At 39.3% G+C, this 17,354-nt stretch overlaps 1 long non-coding RNA gene across 2 annotated transcripts in view; it reads left to right on the top strand.

The window, feature by feature from the left end:
• Window positions 1–16,531, top strand: part of LOC146768496 (uncharacterized) — a 38,471-nt gene extending 21,940 nt beyond the window's left edge. Inside the window, exons 2-4 of one of the 2 annotated variants that reach the window (XR_014953139.1) lie at window positions 6–145; window positions 1,984–2,073; window positions 2,183–16,531. This is a non-coding gene — a long non-coding RNA (uncharacterized LOC146768496). Of the gene's footprint in view, window positions 1–5; window positions 2,074–2,182 lie in introns of both variants that reach the window. The other variant, XR_014953138.1, reaches the window with a different exon arrangement.
• The last annotated feature ends 823 nt before the right edge of the window (window positions 16,532–17,354 follow it).

Below are 17,354 nucleotides of genomic sequence, written 5' to 3'. Positions count from 1 at the left end.
TTCAGGGAATCAGAGAATCCTTGAGGATGAAAAAGACCTGTAAGATTATCAAGTCCAACCATCAATGCAGCAAACCCACCCTGTTCAGCACTAAACCATGTCCCCAGATGCCATTGCCATACATTTTTCAACACTCTCTGAGAAGGTGACTGTCCAGTCAGAGCTGCCTCTGTTTCCAGACTTCTGTGTGTTTCTTCAACACAAACCCCACTGTAGCTATATGGAGCTAAAAGGACAAAATATTTTAATCAAGTTACTCTCAGTCAGTTGTGCTTTTGGAGTGCTTTTTTCACATGACTTCTTGAGCCTCCTTTTCTCACACGGCAACAAACTGTAGGATCTGTTTGGCTGTTTTCTAATCGCCTTCATTCAAATAGTATTATTACCTCCAGTCTATGAAAACCAGACTTTCAGCAAAAACATATCTCCGTTTTATGACTTTATCACTGCTTAGCTTGGGATATCATGGACTAGTGTTAAAGTGTTCCTGGTAAAAATCCGCCACACCACACAAATGTCCCTTTTTAAAATGCCCAACTCTCACTTTGGTAAATCAATGGAACAAAAAAAGCATTTTTGCATGCTTTTCACTGGAGATCTCAGATCATGCTCATTCTATAATCTTTCCACACTCCCTTTTTTAGTTTAGATGAGAATCAGTATCTCTTCATCAATGCTGACTTGATAATGCAGAAGAACATGGAAGGTGAGATTACAGATGATGAAAAGTTAAATATAAGTGGTATTAAGAAGAATACCCTACAGTGTCTGTTTGACATTTAATGTCAGATTTTTCTCAAATAAAGTAAGGTATTAAAGGAGAAAGGTGGGGTTTGATTAACAGCTGAATATTGTGCTTGAAATATCAAACCAATGGGCAATTACAGAATAACAGAATAATTAGAGCTGGAAAGGACCTCTGGAGATCATCTGATTCAACCCCCCTGCCAAGGGAAGGTCACCTAGTGCAGGAGGTACAGGAAAACATCCAGGTCAGTTTTCCCTGTCTCCAGGTGGGTTTATTGCCATGGAAAAAGTCACAACTAAATTATATGGTAAAGAAACACGGCAGTGTGGGAAAGTGAATTCATCTACTCTGAGCTGCTGTTCACCTTGTGTGGAATTGCAGAGTAAGACATCAAACACTGATGAAGTCCCAAAACACAGCTCAGTCTGACATTGCACAGGACTGAAGCCATCAGGTAGGACTTAGGTGAAATTTACTCTGTCAGACATCCCAGCCTGAAAACAAGCAAGGATGGGTTTGGGACACACCTCTTCTATTTTCTGGTTTAAAAATTCATACCAATTTTTCCAAGTCCTATCAGTAAGTAGACATGAAATTACCTCTGTGATTCCAAATTATCACCAAACACTTTGACACTTCTGCTAAGTGTATGTTAGAGGAGCACAGTTTGCTTCCATCCCTTTCCTTTCCCAGATTGCTTGCAGATTATTGCTTGCACACATTCATTCATGCAGCTCAAGCAGTTTGCTGGCTGGGGACTCCAAATTGTCAGTATTGCAGAAGCACCAGTAACCTCAATTTACTTGAATGACCACTGAATCAAACAAAGTATTTGCAATTACACCTGTGTGTGTGCTTGGGCCATGAAAGGCAACTTTATTTCCTTGTAGATGAAAAACCTCTCTGTATGTGAAGTATTAATATTATTCTTTCACACCACAATCCTTAATTTAAAGATCTGAAGTTATTACAACAACAAGACACATTTGTCATCTGCTGTGAGTATTACTTAAAAAAATGTATGTTTTTCTGGTTCAAATATGCATTCAAAACACTAAAGGCTTTTTGTTCAAGCATCAAGATTGGAGTATTACACTGAAAATCCTTAGCAATAATTAATTTTATGATTTCAGCAGTAAAGCTTTTTGACCTGAGAACTGAGGGAGGTGTAGGAAATGCAGAGTTTGACTGACAGTTGATTAATCTTTTGGGGGTTTCTCTGCTTTTTTTGCCAGTTCTTTCAGGCTCATGTCAGACTTGCAGCTTCTGCAGGACCTGATCCACTTCCAAATGTTCTGGATTGCCACAGCAAAAGGACAGAGGAGGTCAGTACCAATGGAACTGGATCTTTAAAGGTTCAGGTTTGATCCCCACTCACTTTGTGTAATTATCACTCCTTGTGTGGTGTGTGGATCTTGGCTTGTTTCTTCGCAGGGCTCTCCTTAGCACCATGGTCTTGGCTTCTCTGCTTCGTTTGGCAAAGGAGCTGGGCTGACAGACTGGGCAGACTGGCGGCCACTGTGGGGAAGGAGGGGTGACACTGCTGCTGCTGCTGCCACCTCAGCATCTCCTGGGAAAACAACAGAAACTCCTTGATTTCAACATGAGTGAATTTTTCATGAGCAATGCATTTAATGCAAGGGAAACAGAGAGACCAGAGATGTTCTCACTTGCTGGTGAAATATGATGGTGCAACAAGGGAATTAAAAGTTTTGATGGCTCAGTGGTCATTTCACTCCTCTAATTGAAGTATTTGTGCATTATCTGCAAAGTATTTATCTCACCTCTTTAGTTTGTCCTGATTTTTTCATTTGTTGACATATCTTTCTAATGCAGTATCAGTGTGTTAAAAATCTCAGATAAGAACATAAATGAGAAAGAGGATTTTAAAGGATTGGGGTTTTGGCATATGGTCAACCTGCTTTGTAATTAAACCTCTAGTGAAAAGTTGGTTTAGTATCTTTTTGAACCCAGAATCCCTCAATCACAGCAAAGAAACCACCTCATTAGACGTCTCTAAGTTGCAACTACTGCACAGACCAAAAGTTTCTTTTTTATTGGAGTAACTGATGAGTTTACATACAACTGGAGTCAGCTGTAGATCATGTCAAGGGTTGTGAAAGATGAGACTATAACCAAAGAGAGAAGAGAGTTATTGTGTTCATGTCCACATCTGAGAATCACAGCATGGTTTGGGTTGGAAGAAACTTCAACGATCATCCAGATCCAACCCCCAGCCATGGGCAGGGGCACCTTCCTCTAGACCAGGTTTTTCCAAGCCCTATCCAGCCTGGCCTTAAACACTTCCAGGGGTTGGGAATGCACAGCTTTTCTGGGCAAACTGTGCCAGGGCCTCACCACCCTCCCAGGGAAGGATTTGTTCATAATATCCCATCTAACTCCTCCTTCAGCTTAAGGCTTGTCCTGTCATTCCATGCCCTTGTCCAAAATCCCTCTCCATTCTTCCTGTAGGGTCCCTTTAGACACTGGAGGAAGCTCTAAATTCTCCCTGGAGCCTTCCCTTCTCCAGGCTGAACTGCTCCAAGTCTCCCAGCCTTTTTCCATGGGAGAGTATCTCCAGCCCTGCCATCAACTGATGGCCTCATCTGGACTCATTTTAGCAGGAAATGCTAAATTTCAGCAGGTCAGAGTCACCAGGTGTGTCTTGGTTAGCCTTGAGAATTTAGAGAATTTATTTTTGTGAGAGGGAGGTTGTCCCAATGATGATGATTTTATGTTATTTTGATACATGTGAAAAATAAAGGATGATCATTGTAAGAAATGAAAAGTACATTAGGCTAAGTGGAGCAAGAAGATGAGAGTTATGTACAGGCATGGAGACAGACAGAATAGGAGCCACAGAGCTGCAAGTAACAGCCAGATATTCAGGGAAGAGTGCAGATGACAAAGTGCACATAACTATTCATTGCCTTTTTGTTAAGAAGAGTTCACACGTCCTCAGACAACCCAAACAGAGACTCACACAATGAGACACTACTGAGGGGAAAACAAAAAAGAACAAGCATGAATGGCAGGGCACAGACTTTGCACTCAGTGAGCTAACACTGCATTTCAGCTGGCAAGTGAGCAGTCTGACGTTCTCTAGCTCAGTCCCAGAGCAAGAGAGGAAGCAACACAAACCTTTAGTGCTGCCCACAGCAACACTGAGAGCAAGGCTGGAAGAAACTCTATCAAGGAGTCCTTCTTTCAGCCACAAGGCAGCAAAAACTTTGAGAAAAAGATCTGACCAAATGTCTGCCTGACCACATCTCTAGGCACACCCAGCCATGAAATCCATGTGAAATCAGCTCTGTGGAATCTTCCATGCACCTTCACCTTCCACAAGAAACATTCTTTTTTCCCGTCAGCATTTGCTGAAATTTAACTGTCAGGGGACTGTGAACAGTTACTGGAGTACAGGCATTTAGCACTGTTTGAGGTATCGTGAGGTGTCCAAATGTTCACATGGGCTCACAGATATGACAGAGAAACCACAGAAGACTCACACCCTTCTGGAAAGGGGGTGAGGCCAGACAAAACACTGTAGGAAGTGTCAGATTGTGTGAGTGGTGATAAATGCCATACAAGTCACTGAACTGGAATTTTAAAATCTAATCTAAATCTTTCTAATAGAATTTGATAATCCCCCTTATGCTTTATTGGAGAAGTCTCCCCTATCAGAATCTGAGTTGTAGAACTTTTACCGTGTTGTTCAGATGACTTTTGAATAGAATAGAAACAGAAACTAAGGGAACATGAAAACCTCTATGCATGACATCTAAACAGCTTAATATCAGAGCAGAAAGTGAGTTTTTCCTACCAGCTGTGGCCAAAACTGAAATGTTGTTTCACATGTCTGGCAGAGCACAGAGCACAGAGCACTTCATGCTCCTTGAAATATTTCTTCATAGTTCTTGTCTTTTCATGGAGTCACAGAATCACAGAGTGAATTTGGGTTGGAAAGGACCTTAAAGATCTTCTTGTTCCAACCCTCTGCCATGGGCACTATCCCAGGTTGCTCCAAGCCTCATCCAACCTGACCTTGGACACTTCCAGGGATGGAGCAGCCACAGCTTCTCTTGGCACCCTGTGCCAGAACATTGCCTCCCTCACAGGGAAGATTTTTTTTCCTAATATCTAGTGTAAACCTACTCTCTTTCAGTTTAAAACCATTTCCTCTTCTTCTGTCACTCCATACGCTTGTGAAAATTCCCTCTCCAGATTTCTTGTCAGCTCCCTTCAGGTACTGGAGGGCTGCAATTAGGTCACCCCAAAGCCTTCTCCTTTCTAGGATGAAAAAATCCAATTTTCTTGGCCTTTCCTATTAGGAGAGATGCTCCACCCCTCTAACCATCCTGGTGGACTTCTCTGGACTTGCTCCAACAAACTGATCTCCTTCCTGTGCTGAGGACACCAGAAGTGGATGCAGAACTCTGGATGGAGTATTTTGGTTTAACTGTGTGGCTCTAAACCTCTTGTGAACCAGTAATAATCTAGATCCTCTGCTGCAGAGTGACTGTCTAGCCTATATTTCTCATCTGCATCTACAAAAAAAAAAAAAAAGATCATTCAGCCCTTTAGATTAAAATATGCATTTGCCCTTAGTGAATTGCAGTGTAATACTTTCTCCAGTCCACATTGTCAAGATAATTTTGTGGAGTTTGTGCTAATCCTGTCTTCCACCTTGTTCCTCCTGGTAGCCCCACCCATCATAGTGACACCTGCAGATCAGATAAGAATATCTTCTGCTTTCTGTTCTGCCTCACTGTGCTCTGCAGACTGATAAGTTCCTGCCAGTTCAGTAGGGCATTCCTGCCACAGTGATCTCCTGATAATCACACCCTGAACACGGTATTTCTACCAATTATGCATCTACATCACAGTCATTCTGTTTAGATCCTGTTCAGGATAAAAATACCGGAAGTGTCAAACACTTTCCAAATCTAATACAGAGCATGTCTGTTGCTTTTCTATATCTGTGAGGCTTTTACACTCTCACAGTATGATTTTTGAGGGCTTGGCACAATTTTGTACTGACAGATCTATTTTGGCCCTAACTCGCCCTTTTGTTATCTTCTAAGTGTTTACAGATAATTTGATTATTTGTTACTGTGTTGGGCCAGGAACTGAAGTTAAGCTCACTGGTTTAGAGGTTCTTGGGGTTCCTCTTCTCTGTGAGTTTTAAAGATAAATATTCAGATTTCATTCTGCCAGTTATCAAGAAATGCATTTGCATCTGCATAAGTTCTTGAAAATGTCCATTAAGAAATCTGCAGTTACTTCAGATTTCAACATAAGTACCTTATCATGAAATTCATGAGACCCAAATGACACGAAAGCTGTTTCTTCTGTGAAACTTCCGCCTCTTTTCATTGTTTGCTCTCAAATTTCATTTGCAAATATATTTATGGCATGGGGCTAAGGTTTTCCTTTCAAGTAACATGCATAGTCCAGGTTCCTTTCAATTCTGTTCGTTTTCAGAACCAATTAAATGCCCTTTTCCAATCTTGACTTGACCTTATGTTTCACAATAGCAAGTTACAGCCTATTCATGGATTTCAGAGTATTGTTCTTATTTATTTGCTGGTGTTAGTGTTCTTATCAGGAACTCAGAAAGGTTTCTGTGAGTTCATTTAAGAAATGTTTGTCTGTGCAAAGTTGAGCAGCTGTGTAGTGCATAGAAGTCTTTAGCATTTTTTAAACATTTCCCAGTTCTCCAGAAATTACTTACAGAGTGATTTCATCTTTTGAACCTCCTAATCCCTTGCATATTAATTTTTTTTTTATATGGGGAAATTATCAGAACTATCTCAAATGTTTCAATGTTTATAGGCCTATTAGTTCTCATTTCATCTCTTTTTGTTTTTATTCAATAACGATTTCTCTGAGCCACAGAACTCAGTTTGAGTTGCAGCCAGTTTTTAGTTGTTCACAGCAAGTAGTCTTGAAAAGCAACATTTAATAAGTCATTGAAAAATCAGTTTTTTAAAAATCAGTGCTTTGCTTCTCAGGGTAAATCATAGAACTTCTACTACCATGTGAAAAAGAACATTTACAGACTTTGGTGTGTTACATATGCATACTTTCCTGATATCCACCTTACATTTTTAATAGGACTAATTTTATTATTTGCCACCATTCTGCACTATCTTATTTCTACCCTCCACATTTGCAGTCTACATATATTTGCCAGCAGTTCTAAGTGAAGCTCACAAAAGCCCAGATTCAGCTTTGTTCAATTTTCTATGTAACTGGAAAGGCAGCATGGATCTTAACCTTTTCCTGGCCTTGAACACTTCAAGGAATGAGACATCCTCAATTTCTCTGGGCAGCCAGGGCCTCACCACCTTCACAGGGAAGAATTTCTTCCTAATATCTTAAATAAATCTACCCTCCTTCAGTTTAAAACAATAAGTCTACATTCTAGACTATGCTCCCTGATAAAGAATCCTTCCCAATCTTTCTTGGAGTCCTTTTAGGTGCTGGAAGGAGTTCTAAGGTGTTCCTGGAGCCTTCTCTTCTCCAGGCTGGACAACCCCAACTCTCTCACTGTTTCCTCGCAGTGGATATTGTACCATCTGAATTCTTGTTCATTTTAAAAAAACCCCACAAACATCCAAACAACCCTCTGCACTAGGGCGACATAAGTCCTTATCTGTAAAACTGAGTCAAGGCACCAAACAGATCAAGGGATTGGCCAAAGTCACATTCAGGCAGTAAGTGGAACTAGTGGAAGGTGTCCCTGCCCATGGCAGGAGAGTTGGGAGGAAATGGTATTTAATTCCAACCCAAACCATTCTGTAATTCTGCTTCCAGGGATGCAGGTATGGATTTAATCTCAAGTATTCCAGAGAAAATTTTTCTGATATAGTATTTCCTCACTTCTATTATTTCTACAAGTTCATACCCCTGCAGTTGGGATAGAGCAATAGAAGAAATAACAACATAATTTTTGTTCCCATTCTACATTTTGGGAGCTAACTGGATTTCAGGTAAAACTTCTGTGGCTTAACCACAGACAGCAAACCTGTTCCAAATCATGCTGATGACCAGGTTAAAATTTGCTTGTAACAGATTCAATGATATTGTACAAAATAGATCTGTAGTCTTCCACTGCCATGGATAGAGGATATGTAATTAGCTGCTAAAATTAATTACAATCTTGCAAATGGAAGCCAGGCATGTAAAATGTACAAGTAACCAACCTTGTTTGCATCATTAATAAGAGCCATAATTCCTTCATCTGAAATGTGGAGCACATGTGAGTTGTAGTGTGAACAGTAGGTTATTAAATCAAGAGGGCTTGGAAGAGAGGATAAGTCTAGGAATATAGATTTGCCCACACAGGGATAAATTCCTATATTTAAAAAAAAACTTTAATTTTTAATTGGAATCTTTCAAAACAATTCAATTTCCTTTTTTCTTTTCTCTTATTTGATTCCTGTCTTTTAAAAACGCCATCAAATTTCAAAAAAACAAAAATTAAAAAAATTATTTTTCCTTTCCAGATTTACAGCCTTTTAGAGGAAAGCTATAAAAAGTGCCTGGCAAATCAAAGTGCAGATGAGGAGCTGTGTGCAGTTACTGGGAGCACACACAGAGATTGACTACTCGTGGACTCCAGGAATGACTTTAAACAAAACCACTCAGGGTAGAATGAAGAACAGAAAGTAATTATAATGCCAAAGGATAAATTTTCAAAGATGCTTCTGGGAATTTGTTGCCGAATTTCCATTAGAGTTAAAAATTGTCCTGGTGCAAACCCTGTCTGAGGATCACTGAGTTTAATAAGGTAGAACCAGTGGGCTATACAGAAAATCAGAGAAGGGCAAAATCTTCCCATAAAACACAGGGAAAGGAGTCATATGAAGGTACAAGTGTGTATGAAGTACAGGGATGCGTGGGAATAGCTTCTCAGGTGAGAATAATTGTGTATTACATTTGTGGCAGTTCTGTGCATGAAGTAAAACAGTAAAGGAAGCAATAAAAACATTTTAACATTTATAAAAACACAGATGCATTACAAGAGTAATATCCCCAGGTGGTATAAATCAGCATACACCCATTTAAGCTGAATTGATAACTATAGGTAAGAATATCTGCCTTGCCTTAACAAAACAGTTAGTTTTTGTATTTACTCTGATCATCCTTTTCAGAAGGGAAAGGTTCTGCTTACCATGGGGTGCACTAAGAAATCCACAGTATTTACAATTTTTGCATGTTGTGACATGTTTTATAACCAGTCTGGGGCAAAGAAAATCTCTATTAACTTTATAATTGATTTCTAGGTAAAATGCAGCAGAAAAACTCTGAGGGCACCCAGAAAAACAAGAGCAGCATAAAATTACAGTGACGCAAATGTATATCCAAGCCTATACAAAGTGTTTGTTACAGTTTAGGATGACAAACAAAAGCATGAATTAGTGAATGTATTTTGGGCACGTCTCTTAATAATTCAGTAAATACTGAAATAATTGACACTATAGTTGCATTTTCCCTGATTTCTAAACCCAGTGATTTCCCAGCCACACTGGAGCACTGAATGCAATTTTCAAAGGCCCTCTCCACCTTTGTGTAGCTATTGTAAGCTCATTAAATGGATCAGTGCTTTGGATGATGCCTTGGCCCAGTTGAAATCAGTGGGAAAACTTCCATTGACTTCAGCAGGGTCAAAATTTCATTTTCAGCATTCATCTTCCTTTCTCTTAGAAGAATGTTATTTTTAAAGCCTCCCTGCCATGCTTTGTGCCTATTTATAAAGGGAAGATGTCAAAGTGTACCTCTCCACTCCTTTCAGACCTAGAGCCAGGGGTTATTTTGCCTGGCAAAGGTCTTCCCAGTCAGGACACTCAAGGCAGTGGTTTCATTAGTGAGGGTGAACCAGCAATCAAGAGGTCAGCACCCAGTGGGTTTTGAAAACCTTCAATCCTCCAAAGCAGAACATATCCCAGTAGGATTAAGAGGGAATTCTGCCTTCAACTCCTCTGTATGTTTTGTAGCTCCTTTGTATGGAACAACTTTATTTTAAGAGGCTGGGGAATGAGAGTAGATGCCAGCAGGTCTCCAGCTGGTTTGTCCAAGGTCCCAGGCCCGTTCTGATGATCCCCAGATATAAAAGAGGGGTGGGTGGGGATGGTTAGAATTGCCCCACACATATCAATAGCCAATTAGGGAACATAACTCAGTTTGATCCACTACATACATGGAAAGAGTAAATGGCTTGATATGAATAAATCAGTTAAGGAGAATAATTTCTCCCTCTTTAGAAATTATAAATGGTTCTATCAAGTGCCATTATCGGCTTTAGCAGAAATAAAATCTGACATTTGTCTCTAGAGCCTATTACATTAAAGCATGATTTTTACAATTACATTCTCCAAACTTTTAGTTCTAATGGCAGGAAAAGAGGCATAAGGGCAACAGTTGGCAAAGAAAGGAAGCTCATTTTCATGCATGTAGAAATTAAAGAAACACTTAGGAAAATTCAGGAAATAGGAAAGGTCATATTCCTGTCCTCAGGACTCTGCATGTAGATCACATTTTTAGACTAACAGTTCACTTTACTGTAGTTAATAAGAGTATCTGATTACATTTGTTAAGAGAAGAAAACTTTTGGAAAAAAAATGGATTTATATGTCATAGGAACTGGGAAAGTCTTTTTTGTAGGTTGTCATAATTAGGACATTTTTAGGTGTTTTTTACACCTTCATTTGACCAGTATGAAACTGGCCAAGGTTCTCTAAAGGGTCCTGTACCAAATGAGTGATCACTGTCATTCATTCTGGTGGGTGTGATGGTTTTCATTAGCATCTAATTGCACCAAAATAAAGGTTACTGATTGTTGTATTTCTATACATAAGACAAAATTGGTTTTAAAATTCATCCCTCTTATTCCATATGAATCACTCTTAACTCACCTTTGGTACAAATACAGGAGCTGATAAAAACAATGCAATCCTACACCAGCTTGTAAAGACATCAGTAAAACAAGCATTGTAAAACCTCACCCTTCACTGACTCAGAGAATGAGAGAAATTATTGGGGTTGGAGGGGATCTTTGGAAATTTTGTATCCTGCAGGACAAAAAAAACAACCTTCCCAGGATTGACCTGGAAAGAACTGTGAGTTTCTGCTCTATCTTGAGCTGCAGCCTCTGCTGGCTGGGCTCTCTTGATGAGTGCATGGGGAAAGAGTGGTCAGGGACTCCCTGGACATGGACCAGGACCAGACTGGCTGTTGGTATCTGTGACCTTCAACGTCCCTGTCAGCTCCTCTGACAACAGAGACAGGTCAAGGAGGGTTCTTTTCAAGTATGTTCAAATTATCTCCCTCCTTCCTGGCTCATGGATGCACTGTCAATATATATAAAAACTATGGTCAACATCTCCATTTTTTTTTCCTTCTCAGGATTTTCAATAATTTTTTTTTTCTTTATATACTGAAAATATGGACGTTGTTATCACAGAATCACAGAATAATTAAGTTTGGAAAGGACCTCTGGAGATCCTGCAGTCCAGTCTTCCTGTTACAACAGGATCACCCAGAGCATTTTACACAGGAACATGTCCAGGTAGGTTTGGAATTACTCCAGAGAGGGACTCCATACCCTCCCTGGGCAGCTGTTCTATGGCTGTCCCACCCTCCATGGAAAGAAGTTGTTACTCATGCTGAGGTGGAACTTTTGTTTTTATTTATGACCATTTATCCTTATCCTGTTGTTGGACACCACTGGAAAGAGGGCTGGTGCCTGCCTTGGGGACATTCATACAGTTTGATGAGATCTTCTCTTCTCTTCTCTTCTCTTCTCTTCTCTTCTCTTCTCTTCTCTTCTCTTCTCTTCTCTTCTCTTCTCTTCTCTTCTCTTCTCTTCTCTTCTCTTCTCTTCTCTTCTCTTCTCTTCTCTTCTCTTCTCTTCTCTTCTCTTCTCTTCTCTTCTCTTCTCTTCTCTTCTCTTCTCTTCTCTTCTCTTCTCTTCTCTTCTCTTCTCTTCTCTTCTCTTCTCTTCTCTTCTCTTCTCTTCTCTTCTCTTCTCTTCTCTTCTCTTCTCTTCTCTTCTCTTCTCTTCTCTTCTCTTCTCTTCTCTTCTCTTCTCTTCTCTTCTCTTCTCTCTCTTCTCTTCTCTTCTCTTCTCTTCTCTTCTCTTCTCCCACTAATCAGCCCCAGCTCCCAGTCTCTCCTCACAACAGAGATGTTCCAGACCCTCCAGCACATTTGTGGCCTCTACTGTGTGGTTATTTTAGAATTAAATCTTTCTCTGCTGCAACTGAACCCTCACAAATGCTTTTAATGGAACAAGAGTCTTCTGCAGATCTCATCTTTACAGATCTTCACTGTTACTTAGGACAAAGCATCGATGTCTTAAATGCATCTGCTCATGCCAGGGCAGCACCAGTGCACCCCAGGGAAAAGCACAAGGCGCCAGCAGACCTTGTAATGAATGCTCATCTTTGGATAACACTTCATCTTCACTTCCCTCTAATTAACACTAAAATAAGTACTAAGAACAGACTGCTTTTACATAAAAAGGAATTCCTGATAGAGATTGGCATTTATAATTAATAGCTAGCTAGCTCAAGTGCTGGCTCTTTACTTTTAAGTGCTCCATTATTATAATTTCTCCTGAAATTCATTGTAATAACACTGATCACAAAGAGGCCGTTTCTCTTTGCTTTAAAGAGCTGTTGCCAATGATGGAAAGGCAAAGATTTGACCTACATAAAAACATAAGGGCACGGGCATGGTTTAGCACTTGGACATATGGAGCTACAAGAGCCTTGTGGATCATGGTGACAGCACTCAGCTATGCAGTTGACATGAAGGAAATTTTCAAATTCCCCCTTCTTACAGAAGCCTCTCCTGACTTAATAGTGTTGAGGTGCGACCATCTGAAGTATTGCCTATCTCATTTGTATTTAAACATTCTAGTTAAAAAAACACCGAGGAACTTTTGATTATGAAAATACCAGAAGTGCTGGGCTTGTGTTTGACCTCCAATTGTTTGACAGCAAGGAGAGAATTTTCTAGTCCCTTCCAGTGTCACTGTTTACAGGGTGGTGATATAAAGCAAATAACCCCTTCTGGAAGAATGTCTTGCTGATCTGTGTTACAGCAGAAGGTGTTTAGGGGTCACCAGAGTTAGGAAAACATAACACGTAAAATGTATAAACTATTAAATGTACAAAGCAGTCAAGCATTCACTTGGACAATCTTTGATCCTATAATCTTTGATTAAGAACTATGGACAATAAAGTTAAAGGTTAATTAAGGAGCAAAACAGCCTCACATTTGTAAAATATAAAATTACCTACTTAAAAATCCTGTAATTAGGAAAATAATCTAATAACAGTTCCTGGACAGAGGCAGATGCAGACTTTTAAGCTAAGTTCAGTTTTTTTAAGCTAGGTAAATATCTCATCTAACTTACATGCCTAAGTGATGAAAGGTTTCAAATAATAATTTGCACCCAAGGTGAAAAGGGACTCCAATCTCCTTTAGTGCTGCAACAGACCTCTCAGAGATGACTGCTACAAAAATAAAACCAATCTTATAAAACCAATGTCCAATTCACTTAGACTTGCTGAGGGAACTCCCTCAGAGTTTATGTAGCAAATGCATGTTACAGGTTCCTTCATCACTCCAGTCTATGTGGATGAGAAAATATGGGCAGTCAAGTTGAAATGACCTCAGATTTCAACTTTTTTTCTCAAACATCTAATTAAAAATAAAAACAAATGGAAAGGGGAACAAAAATATCAGTCTGGATTATATTTCTTGCTGCTGGTTTCCATAGAGCTTAAGAGAAAATATCAACCCAAGCAATATAACCCATATAATCTGTTTATAAAACAAACCACAGACTTTATACACTCTGACAGACTGTTCCACTACAAAAAAATTGTAATTTTGTGCCTAGTAAAACTGGATTAATCTTGCCATGTAGCACATACAATCCTAAATTATTTCCAAGTTTCTCTCAGAAATAATCCAAAATCCGTAATAGAAACTGTACATTCCATTTTTGTAGCGCAAGAAGATCTCATAGCATATTTCTAAATAAGATTCCAAGTTCATGTGTATGAATAGTTCACCTTTAGTTTTGCAAGGGCAAACAGAGAAATGGAGTAATTTATTTAGCTGACATGGTGAGGGCATTGACTTTGCTGAAAATAGAGTCCAGATCTCCTGGTTCAGAGCCCTGTGCTGGAGAGAGCACAGTTCCCTTCACAAGTAACCTCCCAAGAAGCCCATAAAATTCCTAAGTGGCAGCTCTATATATAATGCTGATCCAACATTTGCCGTGGGTAATGTTTTACAGTAGATCTGTTGCAAATCATTTCTTTTAAAGCATTCCTCTGTCTCAACCTAATGATTTATTCAGTCTTTGTTGCCTAGTGTGAATCTTCCTTTGAAAAAAAACAATATGCAAATCGATAAAAATGCAACTTCAGGGGTTTTCTTTTCTTTCCTTTTTTATTTTTAATTTTATTTCATTTTATTCAAATCATAAATCTTTACGTTGTGGGAAGGGACATTAAGAAACCTGAAGCAAACACTTTCTAAGCTAATTTATTTTAGCCTACAAATACTGCATTTTCTCTCCCCTTCAGAATTTTCTGTAAAAATGGAAATGGCAAAAGGAAAAGATGCCAAGAAGTTTTTTAAGGTAGTGTTTGGAAATGGGAGGCTGGAGAAGAAAATTGCATCCCTCTGGTTACAGTGTTTTAAGGATATTTGCTAATCTTTTAATTGATTAATATTAGTGTACCTGCCTATAGCCCACAATGAGACACAGGATTTAAAAAAAAAAAAAAAAAGTTATTTTTGAAAAGCCAAAAAGAAAACAAACATTGCCCCAGTAAACAGACAACACAAAATATCCCTGTCCTCACAAGCAGGGGGCTTGTGAGAAGTAGGGTTTTTTTGGGACATAAAAGAATACAGGGCAAATATTAGAACTGAACTCCAACCACACAGAGGTATAATTAATTTAATTGATGTTAGTTCTCCAAAAGCCAAGAGTCAAGTTTGAAACTAAGTATATCAAGGGGGAAATGGTGATTAGCAATCCTAAATAGCTTTCTGGGATAAGGAAGGCTGGGAGATTGAAGGAGAGAAGATTAAGATTACTTATAGGGAGAAATTCTTTACTGTGAGGGTGGTGAGGCACTGAGACAGGTTACCCAGAGAAGTTGTGGACTCTCAATCCCTGGAAATGTTCAAGACCAAGGGTAGATGGGGCTTGGAGAAACTGGTCCAGTGGAAAATGTCCCTGCCCGGGGTAGGGGTTTGGAACTGGATGATCTTTAAGGTCTCTTCCAACTCAAATCCATTTTAATGACTCTATAGGATATCCTTGAGTAACTTTCAGCAACTTTCAGGTTTGAACTTCTCTTTTAATGGAAATAAAAGTAATCTTTCAAGGTGTGCAAGAATTCAAGTCTTCCATTTGAATATCAGTGATTTATCTATGCTTTAGCTCTGTCCAGTTGCTCTTTTTCTATAAAATATAAATTATGCCATATGATTTAAAAAGATAATCCTTGATTTTGTGGGATCAGACACTTCAGCAGTGGAGATTGTGGCATTAAACTAAAAGGAGCTGCAGTAAAAACTATGCAAATAAACTCTATAAAACAGTTCACACTGGATTGTCCAAATGTGTCTGGAGAACAAAACTGGGAAAACCTCTTTCCCTTTCCTCAGTCAACCATGAAAATGCACCTTGTAACAAGGCTGGTACATAGAGAAATGTAACTTGCCCTAAGCCTACATCTCTCAAGCAGACAATAACAGTGCTGAAAAAGGAGGGTTTGCTGGAGTAAAGCTCATAATAAAGGTGATGTGTCCCATACTTCTTTTTTCTTTGGTCTCACTGTATTTTGATGTCTCTCCTTCTGCATGTTCACACTCTGTTGGTTTCTTGCTCATTGATGGCTGTCTGCTAAAAAGAATTCCTCTCACTTGCCTGCATCTTTCAGAAAAAAAAAAAAATCAAAAGAAAAGGAGGAAGAAAAGGCTGACTATCAAGGAGCTGGCTGAGTTTCTCAGAGCACCTCAGGCTTTAAATGCAACTCATGAAAGGTAATGCACTGATCAACATCAGAACTGGGTTAGTAGTGCTCCCAAGCTCCTGTGTCTGTGTTTTGGATGTAGCCCAATTCTGTGGGGTTTAGAAACAGAGCCAGCCAGTCCCATATCACCTAAACCTTCCTTTAGGTGGTCTAGAATCCCCTGTACCTGGGTAAGAGATGAGCTGACCTGGAGAACAAGAGAAAAGGCTCTCTGGACATGCCATAACACACACAGACACATCACAGAATTTAGACTCAATCACTGTGATTAAACACCAATTTTAGACAATTATTCTGGACTCCAGCACTCCCAAGGCAGTGCTGCTCTTGAAGATGACACCAGTGAAGACACAGCAATTTAATCACTACTATAGATTATTATTATCTTAATTTTAAAAGGAAAGATTTCATGCTTCAGGCAATCCTTTTTGCTCAGGGGAAGGTTAAAATCCTTGGGATTGCTCCTGACTTCTCCTATTTTCTTCTTAAGTTACCATGATCTCCTCTTTTCAGTTTTGATCACAGTTTCTCTACAGACTGATTTCATACAGAGCCTGGGACAATTGACTTCTCATAATTTCCTTCTAGGAATAAACAATCAAAAGACTTTTGCAAATAAGTTGTTGAATGGGCTCCCATCTCATCCTGCACAGGTTGGAAGTGCTGAAGTACAGATTTTTACCTGCAGTCATGGATTTTACCTCTTTTTTTTTTTTTTTTTTTTTTTTTGAAGAGATGGTGACCTATCTTTTGTTTAATCTTGGCTTTGCTAAGCAGTTCACGTGATGTTGCTATGCCTTGGTTTACACATTTTAAATTTAGGGGTGATAATTATAATAATGACCTCTTTCTCTCCTGGGGAAACCAGAAAATTAATTAATGAATTTACTTGCAATTGCACTCTGACAAGGAAGAAGAAGACTGCTGGTTCTGACTATATAGTTACAGAGGACCCAGGAAGTGAGAGCTTAATTTTCAAGTGGTAGCCAGCTATTAATATGAGGATTTCATAGAGCTTGGTTTTAAAATATGTATTTTGGACACCTGTCTTTTCAAAAGAGCCTGACAAAGATTTTTTAGCAGAAAAACAATGAGAAATGGCTGTCAAATGAACCTGTATGTCATTAAAAAGAGAGGAAATTTAATGCTATGACTCATACATGGAGCTGAAATAGTCTGTCACAGCAGCCCAGGGCAAGTGTCTCTTATTCCTGGCAGCACAAAGCCCAGCTGATTGATCCTAAAGCCTTCTGAATTCAGCAGAAAGACTCCCAGGCTACCTCAGACTAATTAGTTCTTCTCTTGGTCTGAATATTGTCAGTCACAAGAGGTTTTGAATAACAGGACTTAGAATTGCTTGCAGGGATAGTGAAACACTGAATTTTCCTGACCCACCTGAAACATCCTGACATCCTACAGCAACGCTGACTACAGCTACAGCAAGGGGTTGCATAAATTATAACTTTATCAAAGGTGAGAGCAGTACAGGATGTGACTCTTTGTGTTAATGTCACAGCAGGGAAAGCTGCCAGAAT

This window comes from Lonchura striata, chromosome 2 (assembly GCF_050655825.1).
Source record: "Lonchura striata isolate lonStrDom1 chromosome 2, ASM5065582v1, whole genome shotgun sequence".
NCBI lineage: Eukaryota > Metazoa > Chordata > Aves > Passeriformes > Estrildidae > Lonchura > Lonchura striata.
The sequence above is the reverse complement of the archived record's forward strand: the minus strand, read 5'-3'. Positions and strand labels throughout refer to the sequence as shown.